The sequence below is a fragment of the Lagopus leucura genome, unplaced genomic scaffold (assembly GCF_019238085.1).
Source record: "Lagopus leucura isolate 7727_CA_CO unplaced genomic scaffold, USGS_WTPT01 Super-Scaffold_100022, whole genome shotgun sequence".
Lineage (NCBI taxonomy): Eukaryota > Metazoa > Chordata > Aves > Galliformes > Phasianidae > Lagopus > Lagopus leucura.
Genome location: NW_024962275.1, coordinates 3,058,012 through 3,083,698, shown reverse-complemented (window position 1 = coordinate 3,083,698; position 25,687 = coordinate 3,058,012). Strand labels below are relative to the sequence as shown.

Sequence of the window (25,687 nt, the reverse complement as noted above, 5' to 3'; positions counted from 1 at the left end):
CAGAGCCTCTCCTTTCCCCTGCTCTGCCGTTCGTGCCCTCTGTCCTGGAGGATCGGCAGAGGCGGGGAGGCATCCACGTGTTCAAAATCACGCCCTGAGTGGGTCGGGTAAGATGGCAGCAGGGGAGTGGGTGTGAGACAGTCACCAAAGCCACATTAAATCTAATGCAGAGGGAGTTGTGCCAGGCTGAGTGCTTTGGCTCTGACCAGCAGGCATGTCCTCTCCTTATTTCCTTCTCTTTCTGTCCCTTTTTCTTTCCTTTCCTCGTGCTCTGGGCTGTTGTGGAGTTGCATGGTGTGTCAGACCCAAAGGTTGCTGTGTGCTGAATTCTCCCTTTGTGCCAGCATTTGTGCTGTCTGACTTGACTTTTATGCAATCGAGCAATCATTCAGCCTGTTACCTGTTTGGAGCAGGGGGATGCATGCGTTGCACTCGTCATTCCTGAAACAACTCAGGAATAAACCCAGAGGGTGCAGCTGCGCTTCCTCCCTCCCCTCCATCAAGGGCAGGGCATCTGGAACGGGTTTGGTTGAGCTGTGTTTGCACTCTCAACAGAGGCTGGAAAACACCCCCTGGTTATTAGGAGTCTGAGGCTCTGAAGACACTGAATGAGTCTTAATTCTGAGGTCTTTAAGTTGATTCAGAAATGAGCTTGACCCAGACTCTCAGCAATTCTTGGCTGGCTGTGTCTCTTCCTGTCCCTCCCATGCTACTCGTTCACAGGGCTCTCCAATCCCTGGGAAGTGCTTGATTTGTTTCGGGTAAACCGTATTTGAACCATTCCCTAAGGTCTGTGTCCTCTGGTCAAACGGTGTCTGTGTCTTCGTGGCATCCCTGGGGCTGCTTTCCCAGCCCTTCCATACCCCATGGGCAGCTCCTGGAGAGGAAGAAGCATTTCCAGCAGGGTGTGACTCCTTCTCCTCTCCCTTTGGGGGAAGGGAGCTCAGCAGAGAGCAGGCAGCATTTCAGGCACCTCCTCTTGAGGTTGCGTTACCCTCCTCCCATCCAACGCAGTGAATTACAGCCCTAATTGAAACCATGCCTAGGCTGCGCTTGCCTGAACTGTGGGGTGAGCACTTCTGCTTGGAGTGAGGCTGTTTATACAGGGACAGATGAGTTCTGCTCTGTCACCAGCAGGGCAGTCAGAAACTTACAGCTTCCAACACAAGCGAGGGTTGGAGGGGCTTAGATGCCACCAGCACCTAGGTGGGTCTCCAAATAAAGTAATGGGACTGCCTCCTGTGAAGCTATATGGATTCAGACAGCAAAAGATGGAGGGAGTTGATGTTCTGGTATGGAGGGACTGGGATGGATGGAGAGCATGGTCCAGCAGCAGGGCTGCTCCAAGTCGAGGAGCTCTTGCTGCCACGTGGCCTTTCCCACTGCAGCACCCTCTGTCTGCCTTGCTTTGCATCTTGCTTTTTTCTTTTTCTTTTTTTTTTCCCCAGGAAACATCTGGAAGCTGAGTGAGAAACGTTAAAAGGAGGGGAAGAGAGGAGAAGGCAAAAAGCTGAGGGGGAGGGGATCTTGGGAGCACCATATGATTTCACTTTCCTAAGACAACAGCAATTATACCTTTGAGGCTTTACCAGTCACTGTAGATTCAAACCACGTTGGATGATGTAAGTGGGAAAATATGAAGGCCTTACTGGCTGCTCACAAGAAAAAAAATAGAGAGAGAAAAGGATCAGTTTCTGGTATTTTATTTAGTGCTGTGAATCACAAGAAGGGCAGCAACCAGATGGGCTTTATCTTCCTTGCTTTCCTAGGCTTGGATGTGCCTTGCTGATCCCTTAGGAAGGGGGGAGTGCCTTCTGTGTCTGCAGGAGCCCAACACAAACATCCCTTGCTGTTATTTACCATGAGAATTGCTGTTTCCAGGCAGCTTCCAGTTCCCTGTGCCTGTCTGGTTCTGCCTCCTGGGCTGCTTTCAGGAGTTGGGGATGTGGGTCTAAGTGGAACCTTGGGCCCAGCGATGGGACAGAGCTGCTCTGAGCAGATCAGGATATTGCTGTCAGATTTAATGGGCTTTTCATTGGAGGCTGCTGGGCCTTCAGCTGGCAGAGGTTAAATTGCCATCAGATAGGCTTGGGAATAATGGAAAAAGTACTGCAGCTCCCATGGGAAGAAATTGGGTGAGCAAATAAAGGGGGAGGTCAGTGCCAAAAGAGGTGCACAGAGCCATTCTGGGGTGATGTGCTGGGAGAAATGAGCCCAGGAGATGATCCAGCAGTTTGGCTGGGGGAGAAACAGAATTATTTCCTAATCTTTTGGCTACTGAAGCTCAGGAAACTGATGCTCGGTTGAAATTTCTCAGCTCCCCCAACACTGAAGGCACAGAATGTTTCGGTTAATAAATGAGGTTGTGTGGAAGAAAGTATCCAATGTGAAAACGTGGGTTTTATCAGGAGAAATAGGAAAAAAAAATCCCAAAGGGAGTCCAGATGGAAACCCAGGGCTCTGTGTCTCCCTGTCCCTCCTGCACTCGCTTCTCCATGCCTGGCTCACATGCAGGGAGGTGTTGCTGAGCTTTGGTCCTCCTGGGGTTCTCCTGGCATTGCTCTGTTGTCTTGTCACATTTTTCTTTCTTTCTTTGCTGTTTGAAACACAGCGATCCTGGCAGGAGTTGGGCTGTGCAGAGGGAATTGGTGATAAATCCAGGAGCTCATAAAACTCAAGGATGGGAGGGAGCCTCAAGGGCCACCGCTCCTCCTTGGATCCATCCCCAGACCTCCTGCCTGCCTGAACTTCAGGCAAGGTTTTCCTGCCTTCCCATGGGGTTGGTGAAGCCTGAGGGATGTTATGGGATGGCAGCACCCTGCCTATCCAGCACAGAGTGGCCCAGAGTGAGGTCAAAATTGGCAGGAAGATGGAAGTATGGAGTAAAATGACCTGCTCAAGGTCAGGGAGAGTGACCAGGCTGAGTTCCTTCAGTGCCTGAGATGTGCTGAAAGCAATCTCTGGGCAGGTGGAATAGTGTCATCGTTTGTCCTGGCTGAACTTTTAACCAGAATGATAATCACAGTCACAAATACTGTTAGCTTTTTCAGTTATTAAACTACAATAAGGTAAAAATAACTTTGGGCCTGGACACAGCATCTCCAGGGCCTTTCTTCTCAAGGAGAGAGAGAAGCAGCAAAGGATGTCTGCAAAAAGCAGTGACTTTTCCATGGCTTTGGTATCCCTGGTTTTACTTTTGCTTTTCCTGAGGCCAAGCAGCATTGCAAGCTCAGTCACTGAGCTCGTGAGTTCTGCAGAGCCTTTGCAAAGCATCGTCTTCCTTCTCAAGTGCAATTGTTTGAAACGAGGCATGAACTGTTGCAGAGCCCAGCTCTCCTCTGGCACTGCTTTTGGGCTGTGTTGAAGCAGATGCTGCACACCAAGGCAGCCCAGACCCAACCAGCCCACTTGGATGTGCTTTCCCCATGCCTTGCAGTGTGCTGTAACTACAGGAGACAGCCAGCCCCCCATTAAAGCTCACTCAAGCCAATGCAAATCTCTCACTGTCTCCAGCAGGCTTATTCTTAAGGAATGGTATTTCTGCTGCTTTTGGAGGTTATTAGTGCCAAAACCAATTTCCTTACATGCTGGAAACAACAAAACAAATGTTCCTGGAAAGCAAATCCATCAGGATTGCAAACATGGGCGCAGTGACAACTGTACTGGGTTTAAGCAAAGGCATACAGTGGGGCACTGTGGGTGCAGAGGAGGAACGGGGTCTGCAAATGTTGGGTGTCACCTTCTGCTTGCAGCTTCCATTGAGCTGAGCGCCAGCAGTCTGTGCTCAGTGCCCACGTGCACGTGTTTCATCTCAGCCAGTGTACAGTGTACACCTCAGCCCTTCTGAGTACGTGTGTTTCTATCAGCCTGACCTTTTCAAGCTGTCTGTGGGCTGACGGCTGCAAGCCTTGCAGGATTTTCAGCTGTGGCAGTAAATAGCTTCTCCTGATATGTTTAGAGAGAGTCAGCTTTGGCCTTTTGGTGATATGCCATAAACAGCCAGCATGCCTCGCTCACGGCATCCTGAATGGCTTTGCTGGCTTCTTGTGAATCCTTGGGGGCAGACAGGAGTGAAAATGTGCACCTGAGTGCTGACAGCCCCCTCTGTGCATGGGATCCTCCTGTCCCAGTGGCCCCAAAGAGGTATTAAAGCACACAGGTCACACCAGTTTGAGTGTTAAGTGCAACACGTCAGACCTGGGTGACAGCAGTCAGGTAATGTTTTCCTGCTGATCAGGTTGTGGTTGAATACAGGAGTATAGGAAGTAACAACAGGCAGAGTTGTTGAAGAGTCTGTGTCTGTCTGTAATGTGGTTTGTGGGGCAGCAGCTCTGCCTGGTGCAGTGTGGGATGCAGCCAGGTAATGCGAGGGCCATGCCAGGAGCTGGGAGAATAAACTGCCCAGTTCTGCATTCGGGACTTTCAACCACCTACCTGCATTCTGCCAGGCAGGAGGTTGCCCCAAGAATCTGGTGACAAACTGTCCCTGGTGTACCTGCAAACGTTGGGCACCTCTGCAAAAATAACCGCCCCCCAGTACCCACCTCATCCTTCCTAATGGCCAAAGGGTGAGAATATCATTCCTTCACTTCTATTCTTTGCACAGACTACTGCCCTGTGCTATTGCAGCTCATGTTACAGCTCCAGCCTCCCGGTGTGAAGCCAAGACTTCTACTAAATCATGAGTGGATATTAGGCAGGTGGGGTGAAAGCCAGGGCACCTCACAGCGTGCTCTTGCTGGTGCCACTGCTGCTCTGCTCCTTCCTCCTGCACCCTCTGCAGCTCTTCCTCCTCCCTGGGGCTGCAGATCCCACGGAGCACCCATGGGTGCTGCCAGTGCCCCTCAACTTAGGACATCTAGCCCTCAAAAAGTGCAAAAAGCCCTGAATTCCTGTATTTTTGTCACCCAGTGAAAAGGACTTCAGGGCTCAGATTAAGTGGCTCCCCATCCCAAAGCGCATCCTGCACGGCTGAGGCAGAATCAGAAGTATTTCAGTCTCTATTGAAACCTCTGACTTCCACCACCCCTTTGGTGGCTGGGAATGGCGCCCAGACATGAAATAATGAACTAAAACCCCCCTCCATGCATTGACCAAATAAAACAAGCTGTCAAACAGAAATATTCCCTCGCTCCTTTTTGAGGCGTACCGATGGAGATCCCATCTGCGAGCTGCGCTGTGTTGTGAAGGCAGCATGAGTAACTCAGCATGAAATCGTCAGCGACGGCGTGAGGTGCTGTTTGTGCAGCATAAATCAGTCTGGGAAATGAAGAGCCCCATCTTCTTTCTTCCAGGTTTGCTCAGCACTTTATACCTCTGCAGGGAGGTTACAAAGGAGGCTTTTTGGCAGCTTAAACCCACGTTTGCTGTTAGGGCCTTAATTATGTGCCGTCATCTCTGCGTTGTTTGCAGGAGGCTATAATATCTCTCTTTCCTGAGCTCCAAAAGACGCCAGCAGTGTCTGTGATGCTGCTCCAGTACAAAGTGCTGCTGGAGAGGTTGGGTCTCTGCTCTCAGGGTGCAGCTCCTGCGCTTCGGTGGCTGTTCAGACTGTGCAATGTGGGCTGTGAATTCTGAGCAAGGCAGCAATTAGTACCAATTTTCTCAGACAGCTGCTCCCATCTGTTCTGTGGGCTATTTGTATTTGTTTGGTGCGGGTAGCAGATTTCTCTTGGAGTTTGACAGAGTGAGATGGGCCGTTTGCTGTAAGCCCGTTCCGTTGTTGTTGTTGTTGTTACACGGAGCTTAGCTGAGATTTCTGTTTTGTGACTGCATGACAGTGCTGCACAGCGCAAAGCCTCCGAGGAGATGCTGGAGTTAGAAATGGCTCAGATGCTTGGCTGATGAACTGCAAGAACTGAATGAGCTCTTCACGTGGCTTTGCATTCAGTGCAGTCATTGCAGTTTTGCTAAATGGTGCAGGTTCTGCTCAGCTGCATGGGTATGAACACCTTTCTTCCTCACTTTCTCCTGTCAGATTGCAAACCCACCTGTGGCCAGCAGACCATGGTGGTGTGCCATGGCATTTAGGGCAAGAGGACGCGTGCTGGGAGGTACACCTGCATGGGCTGCAGTGCTGCATGCACCGGAAAGTGAGAAGGAAGCTGAACACTACTTATCTTCTATCCATAAAGGTGATTGTCTGACCATAGAGTTAGCAGGAGGTGTTGCTACACCAGCCTTGCAAAGCTGGGTTCTGCTGCGCTCTGCTCTGCAGCCATCTGGAATGCATTTGGGATAGTGAGGAGCCCAGCTGGGCTCAGAGTTAACTGCACAGAAAGGAGCTGCCACGTCGTGATGCTGCACAGCACAGAGCGCTGATGCAGTGGGTGGGAAGAGGCAAAAGTATTACATCAACCTGCTCACCCCGTGGAGGGAAACTTTATGGGAGTGATGGAGGTTGATTGAGCTGGAGATGATAGGCAAATAAAGTCATGATTTTTGTGCGATGTTGACTTTCTTAAAGCTGGTACTGAATGCAGGTGAAGTAGTAGAGGGGAAGCAATAGCAGAAATGGGGAAAGCAGGTCTTGGCGCAGCCGGCTGCAGCAGAATCAAGCTCCCACTTGGTTACTGCTTCATGGTCAGGGATGTCCTCCCTATCTCAATATATGCTGTGCTCTGCAGACTGCTTGCCTTCCTTATCAGTGTTTCAGGAGGGAAATGCATCTCGTAAGGCTACTTTCCATTTGGTGTTGATTTCCATCTCCTACAAAGCTTCTACTCCTCCCTTGTGACCTTCCATCCACTTTGTGAGGGAGAGTGTGGTGACAAGGGAGCTTTGTCCTGCTGTCTTTCTGTAGAGAAATGCGGTGCTGGCTCAAAATAGGACACTGAAAAACCTTGACCTTGTGTACCTGACATGAAATGCCCCAGTTCAAGACCTAGAGCACTGGAATATGGGTATGGCTGGCTGGGCTGCCATTCTCTCTGCCTGTGTGCTGCAGAATGTTGGTTGCCTGTTTTTTCCCCCAAGTCTTGTTGCATGACTTGGAGAGAGCAAGGACGTGCCAATAGCCCGTGCCTTTATCTGTGCTCATATTCATGTCCATGACGTGGGACATGCCAAATGTCCATGCCCTTGTCTATGTGCTCATCCATGCCCTGGCACATGCCAACAACCCATGTCCTCATCAAGGGACAAAGGGTTACATCCAAAGGTACTGTTGCCAACCTCAACTGAGTGCTCAACACCCTTCTCCTTGGGGTGCCCCAGAGCTGCCCAATACCTGCACAGGGCTGGGTGCTCTGGGTCTGCATTGTCGGAGCAGTGCTGGCAGAACAGTGGAATCTCTACCCAGGCTGGATTGATGGGGCAGGGAATGAATAGCAGTTCTGTTTGGTGTGGGGGGCTTGGATTTCAGCTTGGAGAGGAAATGTGTGCTGGAGCAGTGGGAGAGGCCCTGGTTTACAAAACAAATAAACCACTGTGGCTTATAAGCATGGGTAATCTGTTATTCTAAAGGGTCCGGGGATAATTTACCACCTGATGTCAAACTCTTACATTTTGAGAGGGGAGTTAACAAATGGAAGTTGGTTCAGCCCCCTTTGACCCAGGCTGTCCAAACCCAGCACAATCCTCTGCCTGTGGGGCAAGGGATGGAGCGGCTGCAGCCTGCATCCAATGTGGGCCAGGACTGGGGATGCTGGTCCCCTTCCCATAAAATCCTCACAGGGCAGAATAACCCAGCCCTGATTATTTTCTTCAGCAGCTCCCTCTGCAAAGGACTGTGGCTGCCCCTTCCCTGTTTACATGACATCATTCCAGCACGGTCTGCAGTGCTTAGGCTCGGCCTTTTTGTTTGGACTACTTTAATCTTTCCATTTTCAAAACTGCTGATTTTTCTAAACAGTTTCAAGCACGAGGCAAAGCTAGATGCTCTGTTTCCTTTCAGTATGGCACTTGCCCAACAACGCTGTGTGAAAGCTGTATCTGGACAATTCTGTAACAGTAAGAAATTTGGGTCTGAGATTCTTGGGAATAAAGCATAACGAATAGGGCAGGCAGCGTCAATGTTGTAAGCAGTCAGAGTGAGTTAGGAGCCAGAATTATCCTCTGGCCACTGACTAAAATACTGGCACTGTGGCTGTGCTAAAGGCTTTTGAGGGAGTTTGGAGTGTGGTAGAGGCATCAGGTCAACCCTTTGCATAGCAGAAGCATCAGGTTCACCCTTGTTAGATAGAAGCAACGAGTTCCATGTGTTCCCAGGAACAAAACTCAGATCTTCCATGGGAGAGAAAGGTGCCTGCAGCTGATGGGTTTGATGGCATGGAGCAGGGTGGGAAGCTGGCAGAAGTCCTGGGAAGGATGGCAGCTGTAAGTGTGGCAAGGAGTGTCCTCAAAAGTGTCCCTGTGACATGTGCATCACACCGGGGTTTCTGTCTTGAGGATGCAGGCAGTGGTGAAGGGCTGTGAGGAATGTGGGGTGGGCAGCTGTGACGGTCAGGCTCCTGCTGCTAATGTAGGTGGGCACTGCTGTAGGGAGGAAAAATGTGAATGTGGGGAGCAAAGGGGTGGGGAAAGAAAGTAAAGGCAGAATCTCACTGCAGCTTCCAGAAGCCCTTTTCCGACCTCAGCCTCTGCGCTGACCCTGCTGTCTGCTCACCCTGCCTGCTGGCTGACCAAGGAGTAGCGTGGCGGTGTGGGTCCCACTGCTGAAACATTTGCAGGAGCAGCTTTGAGCACTTCCAGATGCTGGGCTGGGGTCAGCTGGGGACTCTGACGGCTGTCGGGGCTGCCAGGAGTAGGGACAAGCATAGGACAGAGCCGAGCATGTGCTCTGTGAACACTGGGGGGAAGCAGGGCTCACCTCCTGGCATGGGGTGCCCAGTCCCAGCCTGGTGTGTGCACCTGATTCTGCAGTACTGTGGGATGCTGAGCAGCATGGGGAGCTAGTGGAGCACTGAGGAGGGTGTAGAGCATCTCTATAGGAGCTAGGAGGTGGGCGACTGCCCACGGATGCTGCTGCTGGTGTGCTTATAGGGTCTGCATCTGCGCTTTGTGCTGGGAATCGCTCAGCAGCTGGCTGAGTGATTGGTGATGCTGTAGGGGTAAGCAGCCAGAGCGAGGAGGGAAACACTAGATGGCAGGTTGGGGCTGTGCTGCTGCACCTGAATACCAGCTCAGAGCCCAGAGCGCGGTGATGGGCGATCGCTGATGGCTCATAGGCTTGTGCTCACCCTGCAGGCTGGCTCTGTGGGATGGGATAGATATAGGAGCTTTCCTGCTTTGTCCATCTGTGTGTATTCATAGAAGTTATTCAAAATTCTTTCCCTCAGGGCTCTGGGTCTCTGCCAAATTCAGTAGAAGTTGGCAAGGAGGTTTTAGAGGAGGATTGACAGCTGTGCCAACATTGTGTTCTGAATGTGTGCAGTGTACTGTGTGCATCGTGTGCTGAACACTGTATGGGCACAGATCTGGGCTGCAAGCTAGGCAGAGAGAATTCCAGCTCAGCTCTGTGTAGCCCCTGTGGTCCTCCATGCCTGAGTCCTTTCTGGGCTGCAGAGCACAAGCTGGAAAGAGCCACACGAATGGATACGGGGCAGGACCCCGTGGAAAATGCATCCCCAAATCCCCCCTGCCAGCCATCTTCCAGACCTCCTCAGGGGCTTTGCTTGCACTGCAACACCTCATGAACCCAGAACCATCTGGGGCTTCTCATGCAGAAACAGCTGCTTCTGAGAGATGACTTTTGAGGAATTGTTTTTCCTTTCTCTTTTTATTAAATCCATGCAAGCTGAAATCCCAGTTTTATTACTCTCCAGGGATCCAGCAGGCACATGAGGGCTCATTGGAGACACGCAGGGACTCCTTGCAGACAGCCCATGGGATGAGAGGTATATCTTTGAACTCTCATTGCAATTCAAGCAAGTGCCATTGCTGTTTGCTGTTTGCAGGCTGCTTCACAAGGTCGGGACAAATGATGTGGCACAAAGCTTAGTACATCCAGTTTCAAATCATCATCTGCTCCGTGCAATGCAGCTGCTCACTGACTGGGCTGAGAGGCGCTGGCATGAGCCTGGACCACTCATTTCACATGGAACAACGCAGGCTGTGAGGTGCAGAAGGATTGCACGGAGTTCCCAAGCTTTATGAGCGTTGCTTCATGTGCAGTGCAGGTTTTTAGCCACTCGGTGTCTCCGTGGGCTGCCTGGTGCAGCAGCAAAGCTGGGAAGTGATCTGTGGAGGTTTGGGCTTCAGGTGTGCATCTGTCAGCAAGCATGGGAAGCTGTGGGGAGCTGTGATTCCCACTCGTTCTTTGATTTCTGAAGCAAAACATGGCTAAAGCGAAGGAGATGGGAGCTGTGTGATGCTGCTCCTGGGCTGCTGGCTGGAAGCAGAGAGGAACTTTGTGAGCTCAGTACAGAGCATCACTCTGGTTGCCAAAAGCAGCAATGTGAAAGTAATAAGGAAAAGTGGCAAAAGCATGCCTTTGGGCTGTGTGAACAAAGGGCAGCTCGTTTGAGGGTGCCCAATTTCTTTCTTTGTCGTTCCTTTGAACTGGGGCTTTGATGAGAACTTGCAGCAGAATGCAGAGGTTTGGATGAGGAGAGGGTGGTCCCAGAGCTGGCGCCTCATTCCCCAGAGCTGGATGCACGTGGCTGTCCCTATGGGGCTGCCTTCCAGTGAGTGCTGGGATCCCCAGTGGGGCCACGCAGGGCTCTCTGATGCCTGTGGATCTGGGCTGTGCCTCAGCAGAAGGGAATGTTCTTCTCGAGGCTCTGCAGAGGCAGCAGGAGCTGCTCAGGCCAGCTCTCATGAGTCACCCCCAGCTTGCATGTGGACCATGGCTCTGCTCCTTGCCAACAGCAACACCATGTAGCCTAGCAATCGGGAGCAACCCTACCATAATAAAACCTAGGGAGAAGCTCTCATAACCCTATGCAGTAAACCCATCTAGCCTCATTATGTTTGATGAGGATTTTCCAGCAGGGTCTGCAATTACAGGGAAAGGATGTGCCAGAAGATTTGGGAATTGTTCACTGAGGGAGGATTGGTTCCAGATCCTGGGTTTCCAGAACAAGGCACTAAATGGGTGGATCCTGATCCAACACTGCGCCCTGTTTGCTGTGGGTGGCTCTGGAAGGGAGAGCTCCCGCTGCTGCCCCTGTCTTGTGGCTGTCCGTCCATCCTGGTGATTCTCATAAGCTACACTGCATTCTGCAGTAGGGCACTAGCTCAGCTGTATTTACCTGTCACTCACTGGGACAAGCTCATCCTTTGGGCAGCTTGGAGACGTGGCCAAACAGCCACCCAGTGCCCCGTTAGTGTGCTATAGCTGTGATAAAGCAAACACAGTAACATCATGGTGATGCTGAGGGGTGCCCTCTCAGTGGCCTCCAGAAGCTGTTGTTATCTCCAGGGTAGAAAAAATGAGGTATGAGGAGAGAAAGTAGAGACAAAGAGTTCATCTGATGTGGCCTTGGAGTCAGGGCTCTGTTCTCCTCCAAGGACTGCAGCCCTGAGTCTTGTCTGGATGGTGCTTCCACGTGGGGTTGCTGTGAATCAAGCCCCTCCATGGGACTCGAATGTGTGTTGAATGCTGTTATTTGGAGGGGGAGGGGAAAGGGGCAATAGCTCCGACCTGGCAAAGTCCCTCAGCCTGAAATACTGCTGTTGGAACGCGCTGATTCTTGGAAAGGAAAACTTGTTGTGGCTACGAAGCGGCGCTGATTGCACTTCTATTTGGAAAAGGGCTTTTCAGGTCCGAGATGGGATTTCTGAGCTAGAGCTTGGCCAAGGGAGGGAGGCAACAGTGTCAGGAGAAAGCTTGGGGCCTGGATGGGGCCGGGGAGAAGTTTTTCACAACCTCCAGGTATCTGCAGTTGTCTCTGTCATGAGCAAAAAGCCTGGGAGGTCTCTGGCTTTCCAAGGATGACTGGGGAAAATAGAGCAGCCCTCAGGAGCAGCCCTGTGATGAGGGATGGCTTGCTTGCTCAGTCTGGCTCCAGGTGTGGGAAGAGGCACAGTGTGGAAAAACACCGACTATTAGAGTCACCGATTGCCTGGTTCTGCAATGAAGAGAAACCCCATTAAATGTTCCAAAATGAGATATAAATTAAGTGGCCCAGCTACGGTCATTTATGATGTCTTTCAGGTTAAAAAACTGTCCTCATTTCTAAGGATTTAGAGTTCCCACCTGCCTTTAATGGGGCTATTCTCCTTGCAGCTATTGCCGTAGGTAAAGACTTAAAGTCAAACAATAATTACTCCCAGGAAAGAAACACTGTTTTCTTGTCATGTTCCATTAAATAGTCCACAGCACGAGCCAAAGAATTAATAGCCTTATTATCTGGCCTTCAGAATACATCATATTAAGGAGAAAAAGAAGCTCTGAAGAGCGCAGAAGACACCAAGGGCTCCCATGTCCAACACCATAGGGCTGCTGGGGCGTTCTGTGCCACTCAGTTCAGTCTGCAGGATGGATGGTGGCAGAGAGAAAGGACAACCTATGGGTATGACTGCCCTTGGACCAGGATGTTTCCTCTCTGCAGAGCTGAGGGTGGTTTTTCCTCCTCTCTCAGTGTGCTCAGGGTGGGATGGTTGCAGCAGGTATCTGTGGCTGGCATCCACACATCTTTGCATGACGGCAGATGTCAGCTTGGGAAGTGAATGTCCCACAGCCACGTTCTGACAGCAGGAATCTGAAATTCATCTGATTAACGCATGGTGTTGTTGTTTCCCCTTGAGCTGGAGAACCTGGCAGCCTCCCCATCTCTTGGAAGTACATCAAATCCCCCAAGGAAGAGAGGCAGAGTTCCCAGCCCTCCCCCATGACTGCAGGGCTCTCGTGGGGAGAATTCAGTGCTGTTCTTCTCCCAGACACCTGCAGATGCACTCAGGCGTGTGTGCGGTGCTGGCGGTTGAATTTCTTGTGGCTGAAGAGATTTGCTCAGTTTTAATGAGATTTGAGCAGTTCTAGGGGAGTTCCTATCATAAAACCATGGAATATCCCACATGGGAAGGGACCCGGAAGGATCATTGAGTCCATGGTTCAGCTGGGCCATTTGTGATAGAGGGGAAGAGGTGGCACTGGAGCACCCTGAGGTGTTCCCTCTTCCCTGCTTTTGCAGAAGATTCAGTAGAGAGATCTCAGCTTTCATCTGATGGTGCAGACATTGGTCCCATGGTCAGGCATGGTTCAGTGCCTTTTGGACCATTTGCTATGGAGCAATCCTGTGGGTTAATTTTTGTTTCCTAGCCAGACTTCAGATAAGAGATGATGTCACTTCTCTTTGTTGGTCTTTTCATGAATATTAAATTGCAGAGTGGAAATGAGGTGGAAATCACTCGCCCCTCTCATGGGCTGACGTCCATGCTGCTCATTCATCAGTCCTTAATTAGCTTAAGGACAGGTTTGACAACATTTCCATCCCCTCATTTTCTGGGATCAGTGGGAGTGAATGAGAGCCCCCAGATTGCATTTTTCCCCCCTCTTTTTTTTCCTCTATTTTTTTTTTTTTTAAGGTTCTGCTTTACAACCTCTTACAGACCAAATGTTAATTTTCAAGTCTGAATGGATGTAGCAGCTGTAACATTTTCAATAGCGCCTTCCTCTTCTACAAAGCAATCCAGCAGACCTACTGTTACATGCTTTGGTCTCTATTGCTGCATTACCCTGCTTCCATTTCAATACTTGTATTGCTGGAGAACTGAAGCTGCTTTGGAGGCAAAGATAGGTGGCCACAGGAACAGTTGGGAGCAGCTTGTTGGGTTTTTAACATTTCAACTCATGGTGGGGACAAAAAAGCCCAATGACAGGAATGAGAAGAAAGCCAGGCTTGCTGTTATTAGCCAAGCCATCTTCTGACAGTGCTAGGATTCATGGGGTAATATTCCCACAGTAACACTTGGGCACAGCAAAGCGGAACATCAGCCAGAAATTGCCTTGGGTTTCTCCGAATGGGGAAAAATATCGAGCTCATGCCCTCTAGTGGCTCCATAGTGTGAAATTTGTGGCAGTAGGGTGCTAGCAGTGTTCTCACCTACTGGATGTTATGGGTAGGAAAAATAATAGGGATCTCCCCCTATTCCTTGCCTTCAATGGGAAGTTCAGAGCAGTGGTTTTAGAAATATGCAGCTCAGTTCTGCAGGCATGGAGATGAGCCAAAAGGCAACAGGGACAGAGAAGGCCACTGCTTGTTGCCTGCCATCCATCCATGGGGTCTGCCCAGGACAGCAGGCTTTGAAAGAACGTGGAGCCTAAATAAATCACAGATAGCAGTGTTGTCATCTGGTTTTGAACTGCTCTGGAATGTCTAGTCTTCGCCTGCCATTGGTGCAAGCTTCCCCCTGACACATCCAAGTGCGTGGCTGAAATATCTTCTAAGTCATGGATGTTAACGTATCATAACAATAATCTCCGTATTTTAAAGCCCATATGCCTCCCCCACGTGGACCTTCATTGGCATCTGCTTCTGATTAAACATCATTGGGTTACATCCTGAAATAACTTCAAAGATTTATTGACTTCCATGGTTTCAAAATAGCTCCTGAAGAGCATTGGAGAGCTGGTGCTGACCCAGGGGGCTGAGTCAGTGCTTGGTGCTCCTTATCCCCCAGAATACAGAACCAATAGTTCTACTTTTGCATGTCAACCTGAAGCTATTTCCACTGTGAAACTTCAGGAATTTACAATGAATACAAATGCTGAGCAGATCAGAGATGAATTCAATGACCCACATTGCCCAACGCAGCAGTGACCTCCCATTGCCTCTGAGAAATTCCCATTCCTTTGAGGTTCCAGTCCTAAAGCAAGAGAACTGTGGCTCCTCCCTGCATTTGTTTCAGTCCTTTTTGTTCCAAATGGTTATCCTCTCTCTCTCCAAACAAATGCTGAGCATCTGCTCAAACCCCTTAACTATTTGGTGGCTGTAAGAGCAATCAGCTCTTACCTTTGGCCACAGGCCTGGAGGGTGTCTGTCCTACTGGTGGTGATGGTAAGCTGCCATCAGAGCTTGGTGGCTTTCAGTGGCATGTGAAGGTCAGGGTTAGGTGGTTGGAGCTGAGCTGCTGTGCTGTGGGGTTGGGTAGAGCATGCAGGAAGGAATCTGCAGCCTCTGAGGAGGATTCTGTAGAATTGCCCTGCTTTCCTTTAGGCTCTGTTCAAAGCAGGGTGCTGCCTTCTGCCTTGAGAGCAGAGGCTCTCAAGAGGGCTTTTCTTTCAACCAAAGACAGACCTATTAAAAAGCATGGCTCTGGTCTCTGCCAAGAACTCCATTTCTGCTAGGATTTCAGAAGCTATTTAGTGTATCCACTTCCTGGGAATCTCTTTCCAAGAGCTTTGTGTTGATCCTTCCTCTCTCCGCTGTGGGTCCACAGGGCGGGGGTGTGGGGAGAGCACTGGGGACATTGAGGAGGAGAGGAGCTGTGCTCTCAGCCAGCAGAGCACAGTGATGGGCACCACGTGTAGGCTAGACCCAGAAACATGGTTATTCTTCCTGGTCCTGCTGCTTGGTTCCAAGCCAGAGACAACTCCGAGTGTTTTTCATTGGGTTTGCTTCCCGTTGACCCAAGTGATGCTGTGCTTGAGATGCTCACATCCTATTTCCATTGCAATGATTTCACTGAGCAGGCAAACGGCAGAGCTCATCACTTTGTGTCAGCCTAGGGTCTCTAAGAGGCAGAGACTCTAATGGGTTTGCACCAGAGGACTGCTTTAGGGGAATGACCATGCTCTGTACAAGCCAGAGCTCTGCCAAGTCTCTGTTAACCAGCACAGCTCTGAACGAGGATGGGAGGATGCTGCAGCTGCTCCCTTCTGCCTGCTGAGAGGGGGAGGGATTGTTCAGCAGTGCTGCTGATCCCAGACAAAAAGGAGATGGAAAAGACACCATCCTCACGCCTCTGTTGTGGCCTGGGTAATGTGAGTCACGCTGAGCGCCTGGGGCATCCGGGGCTGCTTCCCTCGTGCTGTCCTCCTCTGCTCCTCCAGCACCGGGGCTGCCTCTGTGCCCGGCCGAAGTGGCACAGCAGTGCTTCTGCCTGGGGTTAAATTTAGGATGCAGAGGGACAGCCTCCAGCATGGAGTGGGAAGAACATGCCCCTGTACCCTCAGCAGCTCAAAGCAGAGCTGGTGCGTAGCACAGGGCTCCAGTAGGAGCGTTCCCAAGCCTTTGGATCTGTGGTGGGACAGAGGAGTAAATTTGACACATATTTTCCATCCTCAGCTATCCACATTGCCCCTAACCTGATCCCAATTAGATACACAGAGGCAGCTGCCAAGGAACTTTTATGAGTCATTTGAAAGGGAGCCTGCACCAGAGTCGTGTATTCGAATCCAGCTGTCTGCACTCTGTTGTTGTTTAAAAGGACATTTGTGCTTGCTTACCTCACCTAGGAAAGGGCCAGTGGGCCCCTGGACATGGGGGAACTGGTTGTCAGCCCAGGAACACACTGTGTATTCCTTGAAACAGACAGAGAAAGTGTGGAGCTGTTGGCAAGGGCTTGAGAAGGGGAGCCCTCCCTTAGAAAGTTTCATCTCAATCTATAATAATCATTGATCAATCTAAACCCTAAAGAAAGAGGATAAAATTCCTCTCCCAAATGCTCACTCTTATTCTAAGTTATTCTGGGCAATCCCCTGACTTGTAACTTGTTTTGGTCTTGGTATGGCATAGGCTGCATTCACCACTGATACCATGCAAACTTTTACTAAGTAGAATTGTCCCATCTTTAAAATTCAGTGTCTGCCATGCACCCTTCACTTGGCTTTTTGTGTTTCTAAGGGACTACCGCTCTTTTAGCTCTTATTTTTCAACATTTCCAATAAAAGCTGGGACTCCTGTAATGCAGAAGAGTGAGAGCTGAATGGGGTGCTGTGGTGAGCCCAGTGAGCACGGTTCCTGCAGTCTCTACCCTGGCTGGGATCTCCCAGTTTCCCAGTCTCTGGTACTCTTTCCCTGGGACAGGGCACCCGAAGCACCAAACCTACATCCAGCATCACTAGATGGTGCTAATGCTTGCGTTTTCCCCACCTCAGCCTGGTACCCTGCAGCCTGCACCTTGAGGAGTGATGCTGGGGGCCCTTCTGGGCACCCATGGACCGGGGCAATGCTTGGCCTGCCCTTGGCAAGAGCTACTAATAGCCACGGTTACTAATAGCAGCAATTCCCATCTCTCGGCTCGTCTGCAGGCTAGCTAGGGGCAGAGACCCAGGCTCAGCAGACTGCAATGTCCCTGCAGTGTTATGCCCTCCCTACTGCTGCTCTTTTTAGGGGTGCAGAGCCTGGGATGGGGCACAGGGATTGCATTCCTTCAACTGTATCAGTTTTGCATTGGTTTAAGCCTGTGGGTTGATTGTCTCCAAGGGATCAAATCTGCACATGGGTAGGGGTGAGTGGCTGTAATTCCTGGTGCTCCATGTGCTGGTGATGGGCTGAGGACACACATCCGTGTACTCAGCTCAGAGCAGAAAAACACATTTTTCAGGTCACTGCTGGGGTTGGGCATTTGGGTGAGATGTTGTGTGATGAGGATCTTCTTATGCAAGGCTCGCCAGCTTTTGGGAACCCCACTCCAAATACCTGATGGATGAGGCATGGCCTGAAGCACAGCTGGCTGAACAGAAGCCCTCCTCACTGCAGGAATGGCCCTGAGGAGGTGCAGGGGCACAAGGAGGAATGAGAAGGTCTCACCCACACAGCTGACTCAGTGCTGATAAGCAGTCACAGCCAGACACTAAACTAATGTGTCTGGGAATGGTGTGTTACTGCTTGCCAGGCACAGAGACCTCCACATCTCACGGGGCTGAGCTGGGGAACCGAGCTGCCTCTCATCCCTTGGAGGACACCATATAGAGCTGGTTCACTTCAGGGGTGCTGAGTGGGGACGTTTTGGGTGAGCAGGGGGACAGTTGGCAGTGCCTTCCCATGGCATCAGCCCAGGCTGTGGCCGTTCCCAAGTGGGGAGATCAACTCCAGCCAAGGATGCTTGCCAGCAAGAGCCAATGTGTTCAGTAAGAGCCACACACACCCTGCCTGGCACCCAAAGGGTTTCAGTTCTGTATAGATGGAGAGATGGAGAAAAAATGCATCTAAAAATATATTTTTCTTGCAGAATTAAAAAAAGGGGCACCAATACTATGGATATTTCAAGTCTCCAGAGAGCTCTGCTTGGAAGGAAAGAGACGCAGAGCGCCTGTAGCAGAACCAAAGATTCAGCTCACTGAATTCTCTGCTTTTTCCTCCCAATTCTACAAAAACACCCTTCAGACCACCATTGCTCCAGCCATGGAAGCAATATAGTGATGGCCCATGTGAGAGCTCAGGAAGGGAGGAGGAGGAGAAGACCCAAGTGGCTGCTTTCTTGGTGCTGAGGACGATGTGCCCTGCTGCCATGTGCCAACCTCTGCACTGGGCTCCTCCACCTCCCAGTGCTGTGAGTCACTGCAGCCATCCCTGCACCACATCCCCCAGACAGAGCCACACTGCATCTCGGGACATTCTGTGAAGAAATTGCATTCTCGTGACTAAATATCAGCATAGAGAATGAATGAAGGAAGACCAGAAATTTACTTAAAATCTGCCACCAACTCCTCAGCACAGGGGAAAGTCTGGTGTTGGTGTCATGGCCTGAAAGAGATGCAAGCAGAACGATTACTTGTGTTCACAGAATCCTTAAAGTTGGAAAAGACCACCAGCATCATCGAGTCCAACCGTGTTGGGGCAGTCTGCTCAGACACATCTCCTGTCCAAGAGCTTCCAACTTTCTGCAGTTTCCTTATCCTTGTGCCTAAGGGACACCAAGGCACAGAGTACTTTGTAGGCATGGCTGGCTGCCAGCCACCCTTGTCCTCTGGTTAATAGAGGAGCAAATGGAACCATTGCAGGTAACATGAACACTGCACAATCCCGTCATAGCCAGAAATGTTTCAGCTGCATCATTATTTATTTTTATTCTTTTCCTGCAGCATCTTGTTTGCCCTTGGTTGTAAGAGGATTGAGCTGATGTTAGCATTGTTTTCAATTGGTATTTTTCTGAAGAAAAAGGCATGAATGGACACTGCAGTTTTGACTGATCTGATAATAAGTATAGGGGAAAGCACTTGGTGTGGTTTCATTGCCCTGTTGTCCTGGGCTGCAGACGGTCACTGAAGCTGTGCTCACCCCTCCCAGGTGCTAACACTCAGCCTCTGCTGGGCAGATGAAGCACAGCTGGGTAAGGAGCAGGTCCTGATGGGCATTGTTTGTTGGCCTGGGAGCTTGCCTTGCCTATTTAGGGACCTGACACAAACCTGGGAGCTCAGAAATGTGGTGCTCTCTGCTGTAGCCGTTCATGTTCTTCACATTCAGCAGGTGTGAGCTGCCACCAGCAGCAGTTTTTCTCCTTGGATTCCAGGCACCGTTCACATCCCACTGTTTGGAATATGGCCATCGCTACATTTAGCCACCAGTCCTGGAAGGATGTGGTGCTGCCCTGCTGACAACCCACCAGAGATGCCCTGAGGGCTGGGATGCACGTTGCTGTCTGCCCTGAGGCTGTAAGGTAAAAGATGCACCAATGTTCATTGTAAATGAGAAGCCTTTTCTTTGAATGGGGAGATTAAAAGCAAAACTCTCTGAACTTCCTTCTCCTTTGGTTATGTTACATAAAAAAAAGTTAAGTTTGTTTAAGTTGGGAACTGGAGCAGTTCTTTATGGCCCCTGATTTCTTTCTTTCTCTTCCTGGTCCCAGTAACAAGGGCCAGAGTAGTGGACCATGCTGGACACAGCTATTTCTTTGCTGATGTTAATTGCAGCCCTTCATGGGGGAGGAGCAAGGCAGCTGATTAAACTGAAGGCAAAAAGAATTTCTGCCTGGGCAAAGCAGAGCAGAAAACAAAGGAGTGGGAAGGGTCAGTAGTGCTGGCTGTGGGGCTCTGCAGGGTGGGGAAGGACATACGTGGGTCTAGGAGAAATCCAAGGGGAAGCATAAGGAGGCAGAAAGGATTATTTGCTAATAGAGAGAACCAGGGTGCTGCTAAATACCCAAACCTTCACTGTTTCACCCAGAGCAGGGGTGGCTGTGGGGCTGGGTGCATTGCAGGGCAGTTTGGGATGGTCCCAGGTTGGTGCTGGGTGCCCTGAGAGCCTTCTGATGCTCTGTGAGACCTGGGAGAATCAAGAAGGAGCACGAGCAAATGTGTTTCCACTTAGCTGCTCTGCAGAGCCAAATGATGTAACTGCTCGAAGCCCTGCACTATATTGGCAGGAGGAGCCCAGTGACAGCTCCAACTGTAAGTTCCTGAGCTAATGAGCAGAAAAGCTGAATAAAACTGAAGAAAAAAAAAAGCCTTTTTCTTTGGCTTAACATAGCGATCCTTCCCGGGACTGTTCCTTCAGCTGTTCCTCTGCTCAGAGAACAAATCCAGACCCAAAAGATGCTGGCTCCTCTCCTCTGGTTCTAATGGGGCAGAGCCAAGGGGTCAGTGCCCATTGGGAGCAGTGCTTCAGAGCAGTGCTGGGTACTTTGCTTGGCGCTGAACCACATCCCTGCTCCAGGAGAAGCGCTGTGCCATCTTTTCTTCCAGCCCTTATGGAGTTAAAACAATTATTATTACTAAGGGTGGGTTTCTCTCTCTCTCTCTCTCTCTCTGTGTTACCAGCAAAGAATGTTTTACTACAGCTCTCCACACAGCCACCAGCCTCCAAATGGACCACGTTACAGTAGGGCTAAATACTGTGTCAGAGACCATGTGTTTCTTGTAAGATGGGCTCGAGCCATGCCTGTGTAGAAAACTGTTTATCTTCCCCCCCCATCCCCCTGCTGCCTTCATCCTCCCATGGGCCGTGTGGATGGCTGGGGTGGGAACTTTCCTGGGATGCTGGCTGAGATTTTTTGCATGCAGACTGCCATGAGGGCTGAGCTTTGGATGGGACAAAGTGTCCCCACGTCTGCTGGGTGACACTTAAGGTCCTGCTGCCCACAAAAGGCACTGGGGTGCCCTGAGGTATTGCATCATGCAAGGAGGAGCACCACAGCTGCCTGGGGAGCCCTCTGCTAGAGGGTCTGGAGAGAGGCTGTACCCAGAGCATGGTGCTGATGTGTGTGCTTGGGAGTGAAATTAGGCTGGAGAGGTGTTGCTGCCCTGAGGTCCAGGTGAAGGTGAAGTACTCCTTTAGTTTGCAGGAAATCACGGTGTCTGTAGGGTAGATCGTAGAGCTGGCTGATTAGAGGAGTAAAACCTCTGATAATTGTTTTATTGGAACTGAAATCAGTGCAGAGTGGGGTCAGTTGGCCACGCTGCTCCAAGCACTGCTGTCACCGTGGCCCTGGTGGCACACAGTGCTGCTGCACTTCCATCCATACCACCATGCTTGGGGAACAACACCCTCCTTGCAGACTGGGGCTCATTCCTCCCCTGCACATCTCCAAAAGAGGGATGGCAGGGAAATCTGAGCTCCCCTCATGCCTTCTCCTCCCTATCTGTCCATCTTGACGCCATCCCAAAATACTAAAAGGCACTTTTCCTTTTTACTGTCCATGCTCTCTCTTGGCCACTGATCTGCACAATAGCATAATTGTACGTAAACATCTGATTTCTTTTACTTTGCCTCAGTAATAGCTTGTAGCAACTCCTTCCAACAACTATTAATACTGTGCTATATATTAGATCCAGACTTCAGATCCCCAAATGTGATTGTCTTCAGAAAGGGGGGGGGGGGAAAGCTGAAAGGAGATCTAACATTTACCCTCTGGTCAATCTTAAATGTAGCATAGACTGCATCTCCATATAAACTCAGCCGGGGCTCTTAATGCTAAACACCTTGGACTTTTGCTGTGAGAGATGATAGATGAGGCCCTGCTCAATCAGAGTGATGATTTCTCACCATCAGCATCCCACTGCTCAGGGAGGGCTGGCTGACCCCAGGGCCACTCTCCTCCCTCTGCCTTTCATGTGGAGTCGAGCAGAGCTGTAGCAGATCAAGTTCTGCTCCCTTTATAGAGGAAAAGCATGAGAGCAGAAGGATGGAGTGGCCAAGGCGGCTGGATGGTGCCACTGCAGAGGCAAAAGCAAAAATCAGCTAAAACATAGGAAAAAATAAAGCCAAAATATAGCTAAAAATAACTGTCATGCATAGCTCTTGTTCCTTCCTGCTGTGGAATAGGAGAATTTTGGAGCAACTCTGTAAAAACCAGCCTGTGCTTTAGCTCAGCTGTTCAGGAGCAGCAGTCTACCAGGCCAGGTCAGAATGAGGGGAGTGGGCAACATTCTCATTGGGAAATTGTCTTCTCTGTCCCAAGAGAGAAAATCCACACAGGCTGCAATAGCAAGGAATTGTGTTAGCTGTGATTGTATTGCTGGGAAAGAGAAAACCAGCCAGGGGTCAACTTTCCAGCTGGTCATAATCTCTGGGAAGTGTCCCTGCCCTTCCTTGCTGGGACACTGAGATCCAAATCTTAAGACCACAGTTTTGCAAAAACTGAGCACCTGTTGTCCTCAGCTACATTTTGGGTTTTCTTCCATTGCTGCTTGGCATGTGAACATGCCGTTATTGGGTGGTCTGTTTTGCTGGGGCTGCTCTGTGCATCACTGCTCCCCTGCAAATCTGGCAGAAGATTCTGAATGAGAAAAGGGCACTTATGAGCTTGACTGGGAGAGAGGTCCTTGAGGAGTGTTTGGAGCTTTCTGGTAGGTTTTCAGGCATGGTCAGTCTGCTAAAGGTGATCAGATTCTCCCTTTTCTTCAGCAGAAACAGCAGTTTGGTGATTTCTCCTTAGCTCTGTGTTTTCTAGCCACTGGACCAGCTGGGGCTGGGTGAAAGAGAGTGGCTGCACATCTTCCCGCTCCTAGTGGCTGGGACTATTAAGAGTCAGCCATGGGTTGCCCCAGCTCTTCAGGTGATAACCTGCTTCAGCAGCAGCTGCGCTCAGAATTTATTGGGCTGCAGCTGGGAATCTTTGTCTTTGTTCCACCTCTGCTATTAAACAGCTTGTGATAACACCGCCGAGCTCGCATCGAGGAGGGGAAGCTGAGCAACCTCAATTTTGAAGCTGAGCAGCAGCGGGGAACCCATCTTAAAGCTGCATCACCTCACCGGCTTCAAAAGCGAAGGAGCTTCTTTTATTGCAGCGAGCTGCTCTCCAGGAATGATTAAAGTCCCGTAAACGAGCACCTTCCTCATGGCAGAGCTGTCTGCTGACAGGGCGCCAAGTACAACAAGCCCAATCCAAAGCATCATCACCTCCATGGGGCTAATTGTCATTGCCTTGTCCCTGGAACAAGAATTGTGGTAAGGGAAAGCAGAGCCTGGAGACACATGCACGTCCCTGTACAGAAATAACCCCTGAAGGAGAACTGAAAAGCAATTGAGGAGTCGGCCTACGGGCTGCAGACAAAGCGCAGAGCAAAGGAGGTAACCAGCAGTGAGCGCTGGGAAATAATGCCTTAAATTCCCTCTGAGCCCGTTCATCACCGTGGCTTTGGTGATCATCTCAGCAACAAATTCCCTTATCATCCGGCTGGAATTTGATGTTAATGACCTGTCTGTTATTTCAGAGGGAGATGGACTGGAACCAGTGGGTAATTGGTAGGAAAAATCGCTGGGTGCAGCTAAGAGCTGATGCTACTGGAGTCGTTACACCACGAGAGAGGGAGATTAGGGAGCTCTGCTTACCACAAGGGGTTTATTCATCCTGAATAAATGCATTAGCTGACCAGAATTGTCCTCCTATGCCCTCATTGCTGTCTGGTGGCATCTCCCCACCACAACTCACCCTGCTTTTCCCAACAGACAGCAGAGAAAGCCCAGCAGAAGCTGATAGAATCATAGAACACCCAGAGCTGGAAGAGACCCGTAAGGATCATCGAGTCCAATTCCTGCTGTTGAGATGATCACAGTAGGGAATAACCTGCTCTCTTCAAGCTCACGCTGATGTATGCATTTATTTAGGAGTTCTCTCAGGAAAGACCATAATTATTCTGATTTCTTAATTACCAAAATTATTCAAACCCTTCTGCCCTGCAATGTTTTGCACAAACAACCTCCCAGATTGCAACAGCGTTAGGATTTGGGTCTGTTTCTCAGCTGGAAGGATTCTCTGCATTCATTGCCACTTCTCCTTGCCATCACATTAGCGGGGCAGCCTGCAGCCCTCACCAAAAATAGGATAACTGGAGAGCGTCAGGGGAGAGCTAGAAGCAAGTCCGGAGGTAAAGCCTTTGCTCTGTTGCAAAGAAGGATAGCTTTGCTGGGACTTGATGTCTGTGCTTTTTCTCAACAGTTTCCCATTCCCACCTTGCACTTCCCAGCTAACTGGACCAGCACCAGTCACGTTTTGGTGAGCACACCTGCTTTATAAATTAGTTCCCAGGAGTATTTGCAAAAACAAAGCTGAACTGCAGGGCCACGGGACTGGGTTTGCTGCAGAAATACCAACACATACTCATAATAAAGCAGCTGCACGCATTGCCCAGCTCTGTCTGTAACTTCCCGTCATGTCTTGTACCTTTCTGGGAAGAAGAATGGGTGATGGTGGTGGGAAAATTGCTTCACCGAGCCAAGAAGGGTTTTGCAATCGCTTTTGATGGAACTGGGGCTGCTTTTAACCCTACATATTCCGCACGTCTCTGTACAGCCCTATGGGTTCTCCACTGCTGTAGGCAGTGATGGAGAAGAAAAAATGGGTAAGGATTGAACACCCAGCCAGAACTGTGCATAAGGGCCAGCCCTATGCCTTCTTTGTGCACTGCTGCCTGTCCCCAGCATCACCTCAGGGTGACACGAGCTGGGGACCATGAGTGGTGAGGAGCTCACATGGTGCCTCTCCCTGAGCTGCAGACACAGAGGTTGGATTTCTTCCCTATAGCTGCGTGACGAGCTGCTAACTGCTCCATCAGAAACCCAGGCAAGAATCTCAGATTGTTGCTTTCCTTCGCGTGGGAGACTTTTTGTGCAAAAAAAAACATCAGCAGAATGAATCAAATGCTGTGGTAGTGGCCCCATTCCCATGTGCTCTGTGCACTCTTCCTCTTGACTCACCAGTGAGGAGGTGATATCATGGGGAGGCTGTTCTGAAAATGCTTTACTTAATTTAATTCATAGCTGTGTTGGGGCAGGAAGGTGTTCCCTCCTTGTGCCCAGGGATGGATGAGTGTCCTCCAGCTGCCCCCAGAGATGCAGCGCTCTGTCCAGGTAGCACTGCCTTGCTGCTGGTCATCCATGCCAAGCCTGGGAATGAAAGCTTTGGCAACGGCTTTGGTATCTTCCTTGTGGAAAAGCATGTTGATTCCTGCAGACAAACTGGAGATGAACACACCTCTAGAGCCCAATGTGTTCGTAAAATAAATCTCCACATAACTGCAAGACAGTATTTCTGCAAAAAAATGTTTTCTTATCATGATTTTTCCCTCCATCTTAGATTCATCACTACTGGGTGAGGAACCTTCAAACAGATTTGTTTGGAGCCTTGGTGTGGACTCACAATGGCTGGGAATATTCTTGCTATTCCTAGAAAAACAGATTCCAGCTGGAGGGGAAGAAGAGCTCCAGCATTAGAGATGACCTAAACAGCACGCATCCCAGATGAGATGGGAAGTGGAGAACTGCTAGAAACATCTCTGGCCCTTTCAGCAGAACTGTTTTCCCTTTGCCTTCTTGAGGCTGAGCTGCAAACATTACATGGATGAACCCAGCAGCCTGCTGCTCTTTCTTTTTGCATGTTCACATGGTAGCTTCTGAAATAAGTTTGAACACTGTTGCTCTTG

The 25,687-nt window shown here is 50.1% G+C and overlaps 1 long non-coding RNA gene across 2 annotated transcripts; it reads left to right on the top strand.

The window, feature by feature from the left end:
• Positions 1–24,094, top strand: LOC122184284. Of its 2 annotated transcripts, XR_006180525.1 has the most exons (4): positions 1–107; positions 18,058–18,829; positions 19,296–19,485; positions 22,913–24,094. It is a non-coding gene; the product is annotated as an uncharacterized LOC122184284 (long non-coding RNA). The 2 variants fall into 2 exon arrangements; XR_006180526.1 differs by lacking the exons at positions 1–107; positions 18,058–18,829 and having other exon boundaries at positions 18,920–19,485.
• The last annotated feature ends 1,593 nt before the right edge of the window (positions 24,095–25,687 follow it).